The 11,873-nt window shown below is 39.2% G+C and overlaps 1 long non-coding RNA gene across 1 annotated transcript in view; it reads right to left on the bottom strand.

Annotated features, from left to right (window-relative positions):
- Positions 1-2,512: 2,512 nt before the first annotated feature.
- The window catches only part of LOC144930741 (uncharacterized), a 210,296-nt gene continuing 200,935 nt past the window's right edge, over positions 2,513-11,873 (bottom strand). The window contains exon 3 of the long non-coding RNA XR_013636067.1: positions 2,513-2,605. This is a non-coding gene — a long non-coding RNA (uncharacterized LOC144930741). The remainder of the gene's footprint in view (positions 2,606-11,873) is intronic.

The raw sequence follows: 11,873 nt of genomic DNA, 5'->3' as shown, positions 1-11,873 counted from the left end.
TAAATCATATTTACAAAAATTCAAACTGAGCAAAAATATGAGCGATTAATATAAGCACATTTAACATTAACTGCTAACACCAAATCTTAAGAAAATGTAAAGTGAGAAAAATCAAACAATTCATCTCATCTTTCCTCCCCAGTGCCAGAATAGCCAACAAACCTTCAGTTTTCACGTTTTTGACCATTTTTTTTCATTTTACAAGGGTAAAGACACTGCCTTTTTCATCGAGCTGGGAGGCCTGGCGTTCTTTTAATTCAATAACAATACCTAGTAATTTGGCAAGAAAAAAACTTTTCCGACGGTTTATCTATTTGTGTCCTCCTTCTGGAGTTGCCAACAACTCTTTTATCTGTTGATCCGTTACTCCATGGCTCGTACAAACATAATTTGTACTTATTTTTATAAAGTTTTCTGTAAAGTAGCAAAGCAAACTTTTTGCAACCTGAGCTGCAATACTGCTGTGCAGCTTTGAGTTGGCTGATTTGCCAAAATCTTGCACACTTCTGTTCAATAAACATTTAATTGATTATACACACAGGTTCTCTTTTCTTTATGATCTATGAACACCTAAGATAAGATGTGACACCAATAAAACACTTCACAGAATCAAGACACTAAAGACATATTAGAGATAGTCGTGCAGTTAAACTTCAAGATGGGGCAAAATAGGAAGATTCCCTATGAGAATTTAACACTAGAACTGAGGAGAGGAAATTACATGAATGAAAACTCAAATGTAGAACCATGCAAACTAAGTAAAAGCAATGACTAAAACAAGCTGAAGGGTAAAGGAAGCAATAAAGCACCATTGTCTGTAATGGTGGGGCTACTGGAAACAAAATGCTTCAATTAGAAACGTGAGACAAAAACTGTCAAGGTGTAAGAATTCAAGAAAATTTTATTCCTGATGGCGGAGATAAATTCATAATAACACACTATCAAATGTACTGGTGAAGGGGAAATAGTAAAATAGTGTTGCAGCCTAATAATGAAATTACGAGCTGTAGGACAGAAGAATGAATCTTAGCCGAGATGACAGAAAGAAGAAATCAAAAGAAAGGTGCAGAAGATTGCCATATTTTAAAAAGGCATAGATGTGAGCCAACCAGTTGAAACTTTTTGCTTTTGCTTTCTATTTACTCTAAATTAAGAGAACTTCCTTTGTAACATCATCATCTTTTCAGCTGCCTGAAAATGAAGAGCTGCCAATTGGATTGAAAATTTTTGGAAATGTAGCTTCTGCTGGAAGAGAGTTCCTAGCCAGACATTGAAAGGGAAAAGTTGCCTTATTAAGGCAAATTTACTCCCTGCTCCCCCTTGAACAACCGCTCCCCATTGGGAAATCGGCAGGTACCACCACACCTCATGACCCACACCAGAGCATTTCATCCCAGTCAGGGTCATAATAGTATCTGCATGGAGCCACAAGTACAATTTAAGGGCACATACCCCAGTGCATAGGTGGTAGGTGACCCAGGCCCCAAACCATAACACACTCCGATTAGCAGCCCCATTCGTACTCATGTCTCATTGTGTCTGCTGGTAGCCAGCCATGGAAAAAGGCAACAGTCATCTGTAAGTTTTCTGAGTGGATAAGCAGATGACTATCTCTTCCTCCCATCTCAAGCAGACAGGTGAGGGAAACTGGAAAGGCAGCATGAAGAGAAGACTCTCAGAAAGGACAAGTCTCAACCTGCATTTGGTTTATAAAGGAAATGCACGACACCAGAAGGGGAGAATCTGGGGAACAGGGAGTGGTGGGAGATGGAAGCAGGGGAGAATTGGACAGGGAGAGGTGGGGGAGGGTGAAGACCAGGAATCTGACCTGGGCCAAGGGAAACCAGAGATGAGTATGAATCTAAAAGGTGGAAAAATAAAGGGGATCAAGGAATTGGGGAATAAGTGATGAGTGTGAAGGGAGGGACTGTAACTGGGAGAGTGGGACATTGGCACTAGCAGCTGTTGGGTGTGTGCTGCCCCTGGGAGGGAAGCCAGACCTGTCAGAAGTGGTTAAAGGTAAAGGAGGCTGCCCAGCAGATAACTTTGTCCAAGGATAAATTGTGACCAATTACGCAGGCAGAACGCACACAGCAGCCTCCTCTTTGGAGGTTCTTAGCATCTTCCATATTACTTTGTCCTGTTCACTCTGCCCCCATGTCCTGTGAAGTGGAAGTATATATGGCCTTTGTAGTCTTGTGCAGAAGCAGCTCGTTGCATGGGGGAAATATACGTGTTTGACTTCCTTCTCCACAGTAAAGAGTGCCAACTGCCTTCAGGCCTTACAGAGCTAAAACCCTAAAGACAACATTTGGGCAGGTAAAGAAAAGGAAATAAAGCTGCCAGGACTAAAAGGAATGACTTAAAAACAATTAAAATCTAAACTTTTACATCTTCCAAAAATGATTGTAAAGACAATAAGTTGCTTACGTTACATGAAGCCTTAAGTGGAAGAGATAACCTTGACGAGTGAATATGTTCAGCTTGCTGTAGTTAAGAGACCATAGTGGATTTTGAAGCACCTTTTCAAACACTGGGGTCAGTAAGGCCTTTATCCTTATTATATCCAATGATTCAATACAGTGAAGCGCATCTTAAGGGGTCACTGAAAAAAAACAAACAGCGGCTGCTTAATAGAGGTAATAAATAGAGCACAACTCTATTACGCTGGAGGATATTCAGAGGTGAAAGTGGGTTGGTTCAGAGTACCGGTGAGAAGTGGCCGCCAGTACTGGCCCATACACAGCCGACATTAAAGCACTGCCGCGGCAGCGCCTTAACATTGCTGCCCCTTTTACCCTCTCCCCTGTCGGCAGCCCTGCCAGTAGGGTCCTTAAAACACTGCCACAGCAGCGCTTTAACGTCACTGCCCTTTTTGCCCCCCACCCACCCAGGGCTCCCGAGGGGGGAGGGGGGCAAAAGGGCAACTGGCCCAGGGCCTGGTGATTTGAAAGGGCACGGGGTTCCAGTCGCCACCGCTGCAGCAGCTGGAGCCCCAGGGCCTTTCAATCATCGCCGGAGCCCTGGGCGGTGCAGGCCAGCCAGCGCTGAAGGGCTGGCTGGGGGAGGCTGACCCCCAACTCCCCCCTTCCGCCAGAGGCCCCGCCTCTTTCACCCGAGGCCCTGACCCTTCCGGGGGCCCAGAGCCAGACCCCCATACCAGTAAGACTTAAGTTATTCATCCCTGAAGATATTCCTTTTAAGACAGAAGACTACTGAATACAAGAGCCATCTGTTTTTACAGGTTTCCCTGCAGAAGTTTCTGTCAGGTAAACAAGTGAAAACTGAAGCTAGATTTTATCTAGGTCCAAGTTTGCACTGGGAAAAAAAAGGAAGAGGGAGCCTACTCCAGTGGCTCCAGCCAAGAGAATTAGTGCCTAACAGCCCCAACTAACTGGGTTCGTTTCTGTACCCACACAGACAACCTGAGACAGTTCCTACCCGAAGAGTTTACAATCTAAGTAAACAAGACAAAGGGCAGTAGGGGAAAGAATCACAAGAAAGTGAAATTACTTGACCGAAGACACACAGCAAGTCAGTGGTAGAACAAGGAAGAAAATCATAGTCTCCTAATTCCAAGTCCACTGTTTTACAACACTGCTATGAAACCTTACACATCTAGGTTGCCTGTTCAAATCCAGGCCAGATCAGCAGTGACCAAAAATAGTTACTATCTAATGATTGTTGGTATCTGTCCAATAACTAAAGGACTACAGAGCCACATCACGAAATCCTACACCTCAACGAGCACCTGTACTTAAAATCTCAATGACGGAGCCATGGATTAGATCAGAGGTGGCCAACCTGAGCCTGAGAAGGAGCCAGAATTTATCAATGTTCATTGCCAAAGAGCCACAGTAATATGTCAGCAACCTCCCCCTCCCACCCCATGCCCCGCCGATCAGCACCTCTCTCTCCCTCCCCATGCCTCCCACCCACCACAATCAGCTGTTTCACAATATGCAGGAGTCTCGGGTGGGGTGGGAAGAACAAGGGCACAGCAGGCTCCGGGGAATGGGCAGGAGCCCTGGGGGAAGGGGTGGAGTGGGGTCCGGACCTGGGGCAGAGCCAGGGTTGAGCAGTTTGTACCACTGGCACATTGGAAAGTTAGCACCTGTAGCTCAAGCCCCCGGAGTCAGCACCTGGGCAAGGAGCCACATACTAACTTCTGAAGAACCACATGAGGCTCTGGAGCCACAAGTGGGCCACCCCTAGATTAGATGCACCTCAAAAATCAACCACTTTCTCACTACTAGAAGAGGATTAAAGCACAGAGCAGTGTGAAGAAACTGCCACTGTTGTCTGCCCATACGATAGCTGTTCTGTAGATAAACCAAAGACCTTGCATTCCAGAACACTCAGAACCACATCCTTTACTTATACTATAAATCCATTGCTTTTCACTTAGGGTTTAGCACAGGGACTGCAGTACATGATGAATGCCACCATGATTATTTATAGAAAGTGGATCCAATATAATGACCTGGTAAGATCTGAATTTAGGACATACTGAGTAAACAGCGATGGACGTATACAAAAGGGACGATTCAAAACCATGATGGGTTGAAAGCCTTTACAAGCATAGAATCAGGGCATTTGGAACAGGCACTTCCAGGCCTCGCACAGGATATTCTCAACCAGCTGAGAGTCTTTTGATACATGTCATGAGAAAGGCTTTGACACAATAAGTGTCTTCTTAACCTTCCATACATCTTACACAATGAGGTGCTCAATTATAAACACAAGTTTCCAAGAAGCATTCAAGCTTCTCCTTGCTCTGAGAACATTAAATCAACTTTACCTTGCTGAAGGGAGGGAATGGGTTGGATGGATTGACAAAGGGAATCTGTTCCCCACCTCAGCTGGTGTAGTCTACCATGAATACTCATTCATCATTTTGGAAAAGTATGATTATAGTAACAAGAATCTGTTATTTATATAGTGCCCAAAGCGTGCCATTGTTTATGCTTTACAGACATATAGTTAAACAGGTCCCAGTCAAAACAGCCTCCAATCCAAAGGCTCAACCAATTCCCATTGAAGCATATTTCCATTAAAATCCATCAATTTCACTTTAAAGTAAGCTAGATCAAGTCCTGTTTATGCAGCATGGGCACAAAGGAGTCTTAAAAAAAGGATATAACCCTTCCCCCATCCTCATTCCAAACTATTCCCCTCCTCCCAGTAATTTAAGAATTACTTTCTAAAATTGTGAATCCATTTAAATCCAATCCCTACTCATTGCTTAACCCTTTCCTAAATTTGAATTTATATTTTTCCTATAAAAATTAACCCTTGCATATTACTTTAATTTTCCCATCCCTGGCCTTTCAAAATTCCAAAAATGCAATCTTAGCTGGGTTAATTCCTTCTCACCAAAGTGATTTTTTTTTTAAAAGTGATCCTTTCTATAGTTTTTCCGAACTCATTTGTGTTTGGCAGATATATGCACAGTTTAAAGTAACATACAATGTGATGGGCAATTATGGTAAAATGCCATTATGACAGACAGGCTATGGTGAGAGAACGTCAGAAAACCAGTTAGGGTATCAAGTTTAAAGAGGAAAAGCCACAAAACTTACCTCTGACAACTATGATTAATACAGATCAAAACCATAATGGTATTTTTCTAAACCAATACACTTTACACATCTTACAAAATAGCGAGAGAGAGAGATTATGAAAGAAAAAGTTAGAACAAACATTTCAAAGATGAATACTCTGGAAATATCCACCCAGCATTTTTCTATAAAATAGGCTTTTGGATGTTAGCAAAAGCATTTTGGAGGCCTTCCTAAATAGCTGTGCTTAAACAGAAAGACAAAATTCATTGCTTTCTGTGGGGCAGAAGTGAACACGTAATTTCTGCCAAGTGGGGCATTAAAATGATTAAGTCACTGTTCCAGAAGTCATGGATATTTCCAAAAGCAAGCTTCCATTTGCTCATAGTTTCTAAGGCAAGTGAGGGTTGCACAATCCATGCTCCAAGTGTTTCAGTCCAAGCTCTCAAATTATTACTTTCCCCAATGAAGTTGGTTACATGTTATGTTGCATTACAGAGATCATCTTTTCAGATCTGCCAAAAGCGTGTGCCTACCTACACACCAGAACTACACAATGGCTTCATGGATAGATAGATTCAAATTCATATTAAAACATAAAATAGTGTTGTAACAAAAACAAAAATAATATAATAGGGATAGACAGAAAATGCAGGTCACATTGCCATGGAATCTTAAGTCTCTTTTTTCCACATGTACAAAAATCTAAGCTGACAAAATGAGTAGACAGTGCAGTTCAGATTTCTCCTTTTTTATAGTATCAATAGGATTTTCATCATACTGAATAGTTTAGGGACAGGCAAAATTACTTTTGCATACTGTAATTTGTCTAGTATATTAGAAACCAGAAGACTTTTCTGAAATTCTAGCCATGCTCTTTCAATCTTTTTCTCCCCACTTTTTTCCAATCTGTTTTTCCAATACTGCAATGTTTGGATTTTTTTTCCCCCTCTGAAGAAAAATCCGGAGGAAAAAATTGCTTTGTGCATGGTGCTCCTGGTGAAAGTAATAAGGTTTGCTTATCAGAAATCCTCTTTTTAAAGACGCATACACACACACACGTTTATTCATCTTGGAAACATTTGCAACTTTCAAAGCTGTTGTTCAGAAAGGAGATCCTGAAGTTATTCTTTTTAAACCCACACAGCTCACTCTACAAAATTTAACTAGCACATTGAGAAGGAATTCATATATATGACAACCAAAAGGATCTATTTCCTTATCAGCTCTTATAGATTTGAATGTTTTTAAATGCAGAGGCATACTTCTTTATGACAGTCAGTATAATAAACTGAATCAATGAATTCTAGATAGATACAAGCAAAGGGGAAAAATAGAATCAGAATACATGTGTGCATACGTACAGACAAAGAAGTCATTAATTAAGATATGCCTGACTGCTAGCAATGGAGTCACTCTCATCTGCATGGCTTCCCAGGACTGGTGTGTGTGCTTTCAGAATCTGGGTAGCCTTCTCCATGGCTCTGCCCCGTTGGCTCTGATTATGTATGATTAATGATTTAAAGGAATAAAAAGAGAAAGGTCAACTTCTGAGTTCAAGATAGAGCAGCTACACAGGGAGTAATTAAGATACTTGTGTAAGCATGATTAATAAGCACAAACTGGCACACTGTGCTGTAAACAAGATGCAAGCAGATGGTTAGGATGAAACAGATTTTTCCTAAAAAGCGATTTTTCAATGCCTTGAAAGTTGGCTTATTCCCCCCCATCCCCCAATCTTACAAAACTTATTTATACATCCTATGAGAGAGAGAGAAACCCTTTCAACGTTCACCCATTGCAGGCTTTATTTTATATATATATATATATATATATATATATATATATATATATATATATATATATATATATATATATATATATATATATATATATATATATATATATATATATATATATATATATATATATATATATATATATATATATATATATATATATAGACACACAGTCTCCATGATTCTGAAGAAGTGTTTTGTTTTGACCCATGAAAGCTTATGCCCAAAAAAAGCTGTTAGCTGCCGGACTCCTCATTTAGAGAGAGAGAGAGAGAGACACACAGAACTAGAGTTTGCGTGTAAATGGATTCAACTCATCTTTGTTTAATGTTGCCTTTTATGTTGAGTTTCATGAATTGCTAAGCCTGACAAGGTTGACTAGGAGTCTTAACTCCCACCCACAAGTTTCTCCCTCGCTGTCATGTGACTGGCAGTACAGAGGGATCAGGAATGGCATTTATGGAGAAAGCTGGAAGACAGGTGTCAGAACGGTCCAGCAGGCAAACCTAACGAACACTAATCAGCTCTGGTGTTCTTTTACAATCCATATCTAATTCACAAGTTTCATTCTTTCTGAAAAACAATTACTAGGTTTTGAAGTTCATTGTGCATTTACTCAACTGTCTCTTCACATTAACGTAAGTGGGAACAAGAAAAAAATAGAGTCAGCAGGGAAGGGACATCAAAAGATCTTAGAATGGATGAAGGCTTTATTTTAAAGTAATATAATTACAGATGTATGCAATGTTTTACAAAAAATTTAAAGATGAAGTTACATCTTTTATGCACCATAAAAATATTAGCTGTTTGTCTCTCCAGCTGAAACTCTAGTACAAAAAAATGACTTGACTGAGGAAAAAAACAAAAACTCTCATTGTGACAACAAACAAAAAGATATGGATACAAAGCTGTTGGTGTGAACTACAGAATGATTACGGCGTCTGAGATATCTGTAAACATACTGGTACAGCTCGTATCCCAGAAGCACCTCACCAAGAAATACAGGAAAAATATTCTACACATTTTAATCTCTCTATAGTCAATATCAGATATTCCCTTAAAGTAAATTTTGCCTCATCTACATCTATTTTTTAAAACTCTACATTCCATATTGACAAATCCTCTTAAAGTTTGAGTATATAATCTGGTAAAGCCTCACCTAATCTTCATTGGTTGTAGTGTTACTGATGCCGATATTGGGAAATTTGCTTTTGTGTTATATAATATTAGGCAGCTTCTTAAACGTAGACGTATTTTCAGATAAAATGTGGATTTTGCTTAGGATACTTCATTTTCACTCTCTCACTAGTGGGTATGAGAACAAAACACCTGTTACACAAATAATCCTCTCTCTCTCTCTCTATAATAAACTTCCTTTCTATAAACTTCCCATTGTAGGAAGAAATACTCTAAGTGAAATGGAAAAAGAGTGGTATGTCCGAGTTCATTATAACACCATTCCATTATTCAGGAATACTGCTTAATGTTCTTATTTAAATGTAAGAATACTTTTCCCTAACAGACGTGCCTGTGTTAGATGTTTCAGAATGGCATTCAGGTATCAATAATCTAGAAGTCCTCCAACTACACAAATTGTGATGCTTGCAAGAGGGTACTCATATCAAGAGATTCTGAGAGCATTTAGAATTTTGTGTCAAAACTTAGAGGTGGAGGAGGGGTATTGTATGTCACCAAAATAACGTAAGAGCGATTTTTGATACCCAAAAACAAAATCTGATGTCTAAATGGCATTGGTCAAGAATTTTTCATTGGGACATTATTATAACTGTCATTACGACAAATCCATTTTAACCCTGATTTTCACCATGGCACATTAAATCCATGGCTAACAGATGTCTTGTAATTTCATGAAAAAATTTTCTGTTTTGTACTACTGAGAAAAAAAGTTGTAAGCAATGTGCAAGAGAAGGTGTTTGTTGGCTTTGTTGTAAAAACAAAACAAAAACAACAATTTTCCACCATAGACATGGCTTTCACACTCACTTTTAGGCAGTTAGTATATCAGTTTAATAAGTTAAGGGAAAAAAAGTGGGTAGAATGGCATAGTTTTGAGCATGTCTATGAACCTGGACACCCATCAATTGGAAACTTTCTTATCCTGGAGCCACCTGAACTGCACTATCCATAGTGTGACAGTTAAAGGGCTCAAAATGTTCATCCTACTCAGTTTACTTACACACTTGTATATACACTGATAACCCACGCTTATCCTTGGATATATCTGGAGCTGTATTTAGGATTAGGCTCAGGAGCCCCAAACAGTATCTTTGAAATTCAGGCTCATCCAAAATACACTTCAGTTAATATTCGTGTCACAAGCTTACGCGGAGTGAGTCCGTCTCTAGCTCCTAGAATATCCATCCCACAAATAGCCACCTTGTTGGCAGTCTCAGGAGAAAGGCCAAAAAATAAATATGCAACTACTCTTATCCACAGAAAATACACACAGCAAGCAAAGTGTGTGTGGGGGGGGTTCTAAGTCAAGCATACAGACAAAAGAGCAAGACAAAATTACTTTTATATGGATGAACTATGGAATTGGTGCTCAGCATTTTGCAGGGTCACGTCCCTGATCAGGTAATACACATCTCAGACACAAAGTTAACTTTAAGTCATGAGAGTGGTGCTATTGACTTCAATGGGACAAGTCACTTGTTTTTTCTGGATCAGGACCAGAATGCTCAACAGACCTTTGGCTATGTCTGCACTGCAACAGAGGGGCATAATTTGTGGCTTATATAGACATACCCACACTAACCTTAATCTAGCTAGCTCACTAAAAATAGCAGTGAGGATGTAGTGCCTTGGGTGTGAGCACAGGCTGCACACGCCCACCTAACCTTCCTGGATACGTACTCACCTGTGCAATCCATGCTGAAGCCCACACTGCCACATCCTCACTACTATTTTTAGTAATTACACCCCGGTTGCAGTGCAGACAACCTTAGGGGACTGCATTAGTAGTAAACGGTACTGTTGAAAAGCTGATCACAATTCCATGTCAAATTTTTCCAAGCCTCAGCTACTGTAAGCAGGTATTGAAGGATCCTCTGAGGCTATCTGTAAAACCTTTATTAAAAGGAAAAAAGTGTATATTTGTACTGATGTTAGCTGGCTTGCAATACATTTACACATCTGTGGTTTCTGAGCAGCTTAAAAAGACTTGTTAAACAGAGAAATAATTACTAACCAAAAACCAGTATGCAGGGTTGGACAAAATGGCCTGATGCAATGTTTTTCTAGAATGCCTGAGCATAGTGCATTCCATTGACAAACACATGGTAATTGTCCCAGACTGAGAAAGCAAATATCAGGTCATTGCAGTCTACTTTATCTTTCCAAACTAGTCCTGCACTGGCAGCCTCTCTAGTTCAAGTTAATTGAGAGTGACTGTAGACATCAGGACAATGCAGTTCCACACATCAACCAAACTGAGAACTGACAGGTAGACTACAAACTATGACAGTCACCAAGCAGCAACTAGGTTAGCATTATCTCTTTTTTTTTTTTTCTTTCTTTTCCCCAGAGACCTTAGAGGCATAGAAACTACTTAATGGACTACAATGAGACATGCAGATAGGTTCCATATGGTCAACTACCTCAATCTTCAAACAAGACAATACCATCAAGCAAAGGAGTCACTATACAATATCAGTAAAAATCTAATCACCACAGATTTTGCAGTAACAACTTTTAATCATCTGTGTCTCACTGTTTTGAAGTGATAGATTTCAAAATTGTCAAAACTCTTCGTGAATCGTGGTGGTAAAATGAATAGTCTGTTTGCTTTCCCTATTGATATACCGGGTTTCAGACTGTCAAAGTGCTTTTAGTTATAATAGAAAATGTACAAAGTTAGCTATGCTTGTTTTGACAACCACAAAAAGATTTTATCAGTTACATGTACCTGTGAAGTACCTAGATTTTCAAAGCGAAATTTGTTCATGAAAAGTTCTTAATACTCATGTTTTCACGGGATTATGATGTAACACTTTCACCTTCATAGGTGTATTTCAGAAAAGCATATGAAAAGTCATACTTTAATAAGCATTGCATTCTCAATAGCTCCAGCTTTGTCATTTTTACTTAATTTAGAATTTTTACTATAAATGCTACTAATTTTCTATGCGTTTTACTTCTGTCATGCATAGAATTTTAAGAGTATAAAAAATGGAAAATCAAACTTTTAAAAACATGCATGGTAAAATTAAATACTAATCATATCACAAATAATGTATGTATACACATGAACACTGTGTGCCTATACACAGAGTCTACATTATGTAATTCACCAATTAAGTTAACTCTAACCATAATAAACACACAACCAACTTAAATCATTGAAGAGATTATAGTTCAACTTTATACTATTATTTTCTCTTACTAAATCTCCATCCATTCTAAATTCTCTGCAAGAGAAAAGGGGAAATATTCCAATATGGTAAATCATCACACTGGTGAAATGGTAACTAAAAAACATGAAAGCCATTTC

The sequence above is a fragment of the Lepidochelys kempii genome, chromosome 7 (genome assembly GCF_965140285.1).
Source record: "Lepidochelys kempii isolate rLepKem1 chromosome 7, rLepKem1.hap1, whole genome shotgun sequence".
In the NCBI taxonomy this organism is placed as follows: domain Eukaryota; kingdom Metazoa; phylum Chordata; order Testudines; family Cheloniidae; genus Lepidochelys; species Lepidochelys kempii.
This window is presented reverse-complemented; position numbering and strand designations above follow the sequence as displayed.